At 29.5% G+C, this 9186-nt stretch overlaps 1 long non-coding RNA gene across 1 annotated transcript in view; it reads left to right on the top strand.

Annotated features, from left to right (window-relative positions):
- Nucleotides 1–4823, top strand: part of LOC149167829 (uncharacterized) — a 51399-nt gene extending 46576 nt beyond the window's left edge. Inside the window, exon 2 of the long non-coding RNA XR_016260582.1 lies at nucleotides 4506–4823. This is a non-coding gene — a long non-coding RNA (uncharacterized LOC149167829). The remainder of the gene's footprint in view (nucleotides 1–4505) is intronic.
- The last annotated feature ends 4363 nt before the right edge of the window (nucleotides 4824–9186 follow it).

The raw sequence follows: 9186 nt of genomic DNA on the forward strand, positions 1-9186 counted from the left end.
AATTTTATGTCTATTTTTGCCCCTATTTTTTTTTTTACTTTTGCATCCATTTTTCAACACATTTTTTTTTTTGCATTGATGATATTTCTTATGATTAACAAATATGAACAACTGATGACAATGTCAATAATTATGACGATGATGATAATGAAGATGATGACGATAACATGAATTGTGATTATTATGATAATCAACATGATGATAAAGATGATGGGGGTTATAATGACAATGATGCTGGCAATGCTAATGACCCTGCACAATCTTCCCAATTTTAAATGTTTTCATGGTCATAATCATCATCAATATCTTTAGAGTCATCTTCCAAGTCATCATCATTATCATTATTTTCATCTTGGTCATCATCAACAACAATAATGGCATGAATGATGATTATGATGTTCATGACGAAGTTGACAACAATGATGATAGAAATTACATTTATTATGATGATGGGGATGATGAAAATTATAATGACGATGATAATGGTAGTGATGATGATGATCATCGATTATCTCTAAAAAATAAAGTTGTCATTTCTCTTGCATATATCATGTGTCCTAACAACCCTTTTTGAGCACTCGTAATATTTTTTGGGTTGATGATATTTCTTACGACACCTATAATTATGAACAATTGATGACAATGTCCATAATCATGATGATGATGATGATGACGACGACATGAATGGTGATTATGACGATAATGCAATGATGAGATTGATGGTGGTGATGATGATGATGATAATGAAGATGATGACACTCCCTCTAAACTAGGGAGATATTCATAATGAGACAAAAAAGTACTCTCAAGTTGAAATATTCATATAAGAAAGGATCTGGATTGATAAGCATCAACGATGATTTACATCATCATAGCCAACATTGTCAAAATAGAAAGGCCTTGACTAACAAGTTATATCTCTCCATTAGATCATAGCACAATGTTGGGAGGCATAAATTTGGACACCACTACCTCTTTAGGCACTTACCGCACTAGGATGTTCATCAAGCATGTCCTCGCATGATCATTTCCTAATCCACTGTCATAATATTTGACATCAAGAAATGTCGATCCTCGTGACTATTCTTATCTTGGATTAATGTACTTGACTTATGGCGATTAGCCCTAGTCAAAGCACAAATTCTCAAAGAATATTGGTCCCAGATGTTTATCTAATCCACCATTCTCCCTACTGGTGTATTTAGTAGGCTTACGACTGTTAATCTCGGCCATAGTACATGACAAATGGATAATATGGTGTCAATTCTCACTCCCTCTCAACCATGGAGGAGACATCCACAAGCATAAGCGTTTCTCAAGAATACCCATCATTTTTATATTGAATAACATCATTAATTTGTTTTCATCGCATGACGCCTTTATGATTGAGCATTCATAGATTTGTGGCAAAATATTTCCCCTTTTGTCATTTGTGATGAAAGAAAATCAAAAAGTGAAAGCCAAAATCATTAAAGATACACTATAATGATTTATCTAAGTCTAAACTCTAAGGTTAAAGTGAAAATTTATGTAAATATTATATCTATGAGTTGTTCAAAACTTATGAAAACCTTATTCCCTAAGTCCTATATATAAGAAAAATCAAAAGAAAGAAAAATAAGGCCCAATGAATGGTAACTCATGTATTCACACCCTCTTTGGAAAACATATGAATATATACACTCCTAGTCACACTTTATCACATGTTTGTGATGGTTAAATCATGAAGTCCTCTTTTCCCCTTTCATTTTCACTTCATCATTTAAGAACCTAGTTGAGGTTCTAGGGAATTTTTCTTGCCTAAGGGTTTCATGTCTACTCTTGGTTTACTTATGTCACACTACGGTCAATCATGTGACGGAATGGAATACTTAAGTTTGTGGAGTTATTAGAACAGTGTATTAAGTTAGTCACCACACACACATGTATTACATGTCATTGATCCACATGTGTGGGTTGGAGACTCATTGCTTGAGAACTTTAATGGATACTACTTTAGGGCCTTGATGGTATATCTTACAAAATCTCTTGGTAAACATTGTGATTTATCCTTTCTTTTCCTCGAGACACTTGATAATATTGAAGTCACTCCCGATAATCCACGGAGATGGGGAGTATAAATTACTTTTTCTGGAAATAGAATTGAGAAATAGAGGTTTTCCATTTGTGATATTGGAGTCATAGACATTGAATACATGGTAGTAGTCCTAGATGTCAATTAACTAAAATTATATTGTCATAATGTGAAAAGAGGTAAACATATTGGTAACCTTGATGTGCTGATCATTCCAAATAATAGTCATTCCACCCAAGTATATCTAATCATCAATCACTACTACTTGGAAATTCCTCCCCCATTTTCTAATTATATGAGGTAGAACCTCACCTAATATTTTTATTTTTTACATCAACATTATTGATGGGTGCTTTGCGTACCATTTTTCTTTTAGGAGTATTTGTTTTCCTTTACTATTGAGGTCCCTCATGTTCCATGAGACTATTTTCATGGAGAATTTACACAGAAAGGAAGTATAATGTGACTAAAAAAAACATGTTCCAAGATTTAAGTTATTGGACAATGCCACTTCATGACTCCTATATTTCCTTAACCTGGGCCTGAATGGTGAACTTGATAGCCTTAAGGGAAATTAACCAATGAAAATCTCAAAAAGAGGTGAGTTTTGACTTTATCACATACAAGTTAATCTACTAAAAAAAATATCCATAAAAATTTCATCAATCAATGAATCTTTAAAAAAATTATTCAAAAAAATTTCATCAAGCAATGAAGCATTACATTATAAATTACAATCTATAAACCTTTTGGGAACTTTTTGCTAAACCATGTTCAAAACCAACATATTTAATACTAATATTTAACAATAATATGGAAAATAACACATTTTCATAAATTAAATAACATGTTATCAATCCTAAGAAATGTCACTAACATAAAACTAAAAAGCATGCAACTAATGGGAGTGACCACTCAAGGCCACCATAAGACAATTAATCTATTAAGACAAGGATTAATGGGGAAAGAAATCTACAAAGGACAAAGGCAAACCTATTTTAACTTTATTGCTTTATTAGGTGCAAGTTGAACATCTCAAGATATAATAAAGAGAAGAATTAATTTTATTGCATTAAGAAAACCCAAGCACATTCTATAACTTAGCAAGGAAGAGATGTGTAATACCCATCTCAGCGACACAACGCATGGCATTAAGTTACCTTTTATATATAATTTAAACTTATATCATAAAATCACAAATTTAGCATGAATGGATGTTTAAAATCCATTTTTATAAAAAGAAAATATAATTTTTGTTATAAAAAAACCAGAAACTAAATATATTTTTTTAGAAAATAAAAAAATTACTAAACTGAATATATATTAAAAAAAAAAACTAAACTTAAGCAAATATATATATATATATAAATTTAAAATATTTTTTAGAATTTTTTTAAACACTTCCCTCCATTCTAAGAAGCAAAAATAATAATAGAAATAAGGACGGACCAAAAATATTCCTTTCCTTGGTAAGTGTTTCCCACCATTCATTCCACTCACTTGAGTTATTTCATAAAATAGAGATAAGTGTTATTTCACACTCTTTTGGCAAAGCCTATTGAGCTTCTCTTATGATATATCTATTCCTTGATGGAGTCCTTGATATATTGATCAAGTTTTGATTCCTTGGAGATTAATTAGAGCAAAGAAAACATGAGTACTCTTAATTCCAAGTTCAATGCCTCTAATGGTGGACACAAGGCAAGGGAGGGGTTGTTATCGTGGTCATAACTCCAAGTTCATTGTCTTTGATGGTGGACGAGGCAAGGGAGGGGGCTGTGGTCATGGTCGTGGTCGTGGAGTTTTCTCTTTTACATTATATTTAGGGAGTTCAAAGCAATTTGAATGGAATCATTGTCGTCACTAGGTATAATGGATTAAGTGTGATAATGGATAAAATGAAGTAATTATTTGTGAGCATTTGTTCTCGAACGAACATTAGGATCCATCTTATTATAGATAAAAGTACATGCATTAAAAACAACTCAATATTTCATGTGACATTCATATTGTATGCGACTTATTTTTCATTAAAAACAATTTACTTTTTCATGTGAATTCTTTTTTTGTTAAAATTTCTTCTATTTCTAATCTGAATTACAATTGTAATTTGAAATAAAGCTTCGAGTAAATATGAATTTACCAATTCTGCATGGAAATCATAAGAAACATTCACAATATAATATGAAGAACAAATGGGTACCTACTTCATATGGATTAAAAAATGCTTCTACTACTTAATGTGAATTACAAGTGTAATATTAGTTGGATCTCCAATATATCTTAAGCCATATTTTCATTTTATTTTTAGTACTATTAAATGTTATTATGTCCTACCTCATTTTATTGTTAGCATTGTAATAAAAATATGCATTTTGGTATAGAATTAGTACTAACATGTAATATTGATATTTTTTCCAAAACGCTATAGGTAATGACCACAAAGATGATGATATAGACTATGTTTAGATTACATCATATATCAGAGATGATGATGATGAGGATGGTGATGGCATTGGTGATGATTATGTGGATGATATTATCAAGATGGTCAGGATGATGATCATGGAAATGATCATGAGGATGAGATTGACTATGATCTTCGTCGTGCTAGCTAGCCATGCATTATTTTTTATATTTAGTTGGATGTCTTAATATGGTAATCATACATTTGAATTTTAGTTTATTTGAATAATGATGATGATACTATCAGTACTATCTTGTTACCTTATGAATATGTTGAAAATTGTTTACAATTTTTTTATGAAGAATTATCGTGTATGATGAGATTCCTATTTTTTATGGATGTTGTGAATTTACCTTAGCATAATGATATCTATGAAACATTTTTATTTGGTAATCTTACATTGACTTTTAGTTGATTGGATTAAATATGATGATGATATTATCATTTTTATCTTGTTACTTTATGTATATATTGAAAATTATTAACATTATTTTGATGGAGAATTATTATGTATGATGATATTACTATCTTTTGATGGATGTTGTGAATTTACCTTAGAATAATGGTGTTCATGAAATATTTTGATATGATAATCACACATTTGAATCTTAGTTGATTTGATTAAAGATGATGAGGATATTATTAGTATTATCTTGTTACTTTATATATGTGTTGAAACCTGTCAATGCTTTTTTATGGAGAATGATTATGTATGATGATATTACTATTTTTGGATGTAATGTTGTGAATTTACCTTGGAATAATGATATCTGCGATAAATGTTGATTTAGTAGTAATATATGTATATTGAAAATTGTCAATGATTTTTTGATGGAGAATTATTATATATGAGGATACTGCTATACTTTTTATGAATGTTGTCAATTACGCCTAAATTTGTTTACAAATACTAAGTTATGAATTTGAATTGTGATATATTCTTAAATGTGTTATACATGAAAATACCTCCTGATCATCTTGGAGGAGAATACTATGTTGTTGGTTGAAATACCCCTTTCTCCTAAAGTATATAAGTCTATAATACAAGTTATGTACCATGAGGACCATGGTATCCTAGTCTATAACAAGTTGTCCCCTTCATCTAACTTTTGTTACCAAAATTCTCACATTAGAGGAATTTTCAACTAAAAAAATAACCACCTAAAAATAAATTAAAAAACTAATAAAATAATGCCATGTAGACAATTTTCTAATATATCATTTTTATTATTCTTTTACCAAAATTACCCAAATAAATGTCACATTTATCAAAATAAGTGTATATGTATTTTATATTTAAATTAATATATTAGCACAAGATTTAATAAAATATAAATTAAAAAAGTAAATTTAAATTAAAAAAAGCAAATTCAAAATTTAAAAGAAATTTAAATTTAAATTTAAAAGGAAAATTTAAAATATAAATTTAAGTTACTCAGATAAAAGCACTTTTATCAAAATAACCATATATTTATCTTTTACGTTTAAATTAATTTATCAATACAATATTTAACAAAATTTAAATTAAGAAAGTAAATTTAAAATTTAAATTAAATTTAGGATTTAGGATTTTATATTTAAATTTATTTATTTAACACGCCATGATTTACCCTTCATTAAAAATATTCTCGATATTCTAACTTTTATAGATTAAGATATTGTTTCCAAAATTGGTTGTAGGTAATTGACTTCAAAGCTTCATTCTTCTTTTTAATCTCATAAATTTAGAATAAATACTCTAATAAGCAGAAGAAGAAGTTGAAGATGATTGTCCTGTTGTTCATTCCATTTCTTATAGATTGATTACAGGCTCACTTGAAAAAATAACTATAGAATTTATTGATACATCTGTTGACATAGTCTATGACATTATTTATTTTGTTTCCCTTAGTTTTTTCCTTGTGTATACTCTGAATGTTGTTCCTTCTGAATCTGAAGTGGAATGTGGAATATCTTCAATACCCTTTTGAGTTATTTTTTTCTTTGTTTAGGAGTTGCTAAAACATTAAGTTTTGTTGGCTTCTGTATCTCTTTTTCTTCTTGTAACACTTCTAGGGTACCTTCCTCCCATATTTCTCTATTGCCATATGTTTCAATATTTGGTTTTGGTCAATGAACATAAGAAGTTGAATCTTGATAGATGAAATATTCCTAATTGGATCATAAGACCAACTCCTTCACTTTGAAAATTTCATTTGTGCTAATAGAAATTCAACTTCTTTATCAGCTTCCCTAGTATTTACAACAAAACATCCAACTTGTACCTTGAGTTTAAAAATAGTCTCTTTCTTTCTTGGAATGCTTTTGATCTATATTCAGACTTTCTCTAATGAATTCAAGTGCAAAAATTAGGATTGGAAGGAAGAATGACAAACAATATGGAGGGAGTTCACATCCATACATCCTTATCTCAGTAAATATTTTATACAAATACAAATATACTAATTTTGTTTGTTCACTAAGCTTCAAAGTGTGTTTGACCTCTGGTATAATTCTTGGGAATTCATTACTGCTCAAGAGACTGAAACATACTGATATAAATTGGTCCACAAAATTTGCAAAATAAAATTCTTCAGAATGTTTCCTAACCAAAGAAATCTAGTGAAAGATTGACCATTGAATCCCTTGCATATCATGTTTTTGCAATTGGATTTGAAGGAACTTGTTTGAATGATGATACAAGAACAAATACACTAAAAATTAGAGATGTTTGAATGACCTCTCAATTCCAAATTTCAAAAATTGTTCATGAATGGTGTCTGAAAGAAACTAACTAAAATTGAAATAAATAGAAGGATTTTTTCCTGGTGATAGGGTTGAAAAAAAACCTAACACCACTTCATCCACGACTTCGTCATTTTCATACCCTAACACACAACAACATTGATACGATTTGCCTGGATAGATCTAGGAAAATGTTTGAAGAATAAGGAGGGTTATGTTGGGGAACGCTAGTTGCCTCTAGAAAAAATGATTCAAATATGGAAGTTCTTTGTTGAAGGGTTAATCTCTAATAGGTTTCCAAAAATACTTCATTGGACAGTGGATGGAGCGAACCAAAAACAACAACCTGTAGGGCCTCTAAATTGACTCAGAAGTGATATAAAATAAATTATCTTAATTCTTAGGAACAATGGCTCTCTTACTTGGTAAATATCAGCCTGAACACCACATTACAAACTCAGGAAAATTATGGATGTTGTATCTTTGTATATATTCCTTAGCTAAAGAACTGTACCAAAGCATCAATTGTGAGGGGTATGTATGGAATAGAAGATCCAAAGATACAAATACTTCTTTATGTTTATAATCATTATTCCTTAAGATCAATAAAAATGTTGGTGTTCCATAATAACAACATACAAATCTTTATAAGTTATTTGAAAGAAGAACTTAGAATATCAAACATCCTTCCTGAATATCTAATCATTTAAGATGATAAGAAACATATATATTAATCTCTATAATGAACAAAAATGCTTCTAATTATAACATAGAAGCAACAATTTAATGACTTTTGGGTGACCAATTAAACAAATTGTTCAAACTTTTACTTAGTATCGAAAATAACATTGCATTAGGGACGTCAAGGAGATTGATACTCAGCCCAACTCTTCCAAATGTCTTGCACTACCTCAAAAATATGTTGAAATAGATTATGAAAATCATTGGAAAACACTAACAAGTATACAAATGTTGTCATAAGTAGAAACAAAAACCCTTTGATTATCCTCAAGTCGAAATTATTACAACAATATTGCAAAAATTTGTTCCAAGTATCAAGCTTTTTCCATTAAAAAATAAAGGTATATATAGAGTGCTTCACAAAATATCCTATCATCTAAAGGATTTACATCAAAATAATTCTTTATCCAAAACTTTGGATAATGTTTAAACAAATTTGACTAAGAATAGAAAAACAACTACAAAAATGTCTCCAACTATGCTTGATTGTCACATCTGGGTTTGATGTATTTGAAACTACTATGTTTTTGTTGCTCAAAACCCTCATTGGCTTTAATCAGTTGTTGATATGCTGCATTGATAAGTTGAACTTATCCAACTACTTTGACTAATTGCTCCACTCTTCATCTATTGGGTAACCAAGATCAATCATCTGTCTATATGATTCATCTACCTCAATATACTTCTCAAAAGAAGGTTTTACTATGAATAAATGTTTGACTTCGTAGCAAATGAAAATATCATTAACTAACATCTGAAGTAGATTTTGACCACTGATTTCTCCCTTGATTCGAGAAAATTTTGACCTTTTGAACGCTTCCCTGTTCAATAATCTTTGATATTTCTCCTCTGTTACCATTTGACCTAGTGCATTCTTGAAGGATGGAAAGCCCCTTTGCTGCAAAATAAAAAAATTCCTAACAATGTGATTAATCCGAAAGACTTTCTTCTACATTATGGATCAGAAAAGTCTTAGATCTAACAAAAAAAATCCTATAGAACTAATTAATTTGTACTTGTAAATTTTCACATTTCTCATTTGTCTTTAGCATCAAGATTTTCTTCATTAGAACTTTTCTGGTCTAAATTACTGATTATATTCTGTCTTCAATTCCCAATTCTTCAAGCTCTTCTCTGGAATTTGTGTTTAGATATTTAATAATTTGGCTTGCTTGTCCAG

Source organism: Pinus tabuliformis, chromosome 5_1, assembly GCF_031772625.1.
Source record: "Pinus tabuliformis cultivar Carrire ecotype Pingquan chromosome 5_1, CPIR1, whole genome shotgun sequence".
NCBI lineage: Eukaryota > Viridiplantae > Streptophyta > Pinopsida > Pinales > Pinaceae > Pinus > Pinus tabuliformis.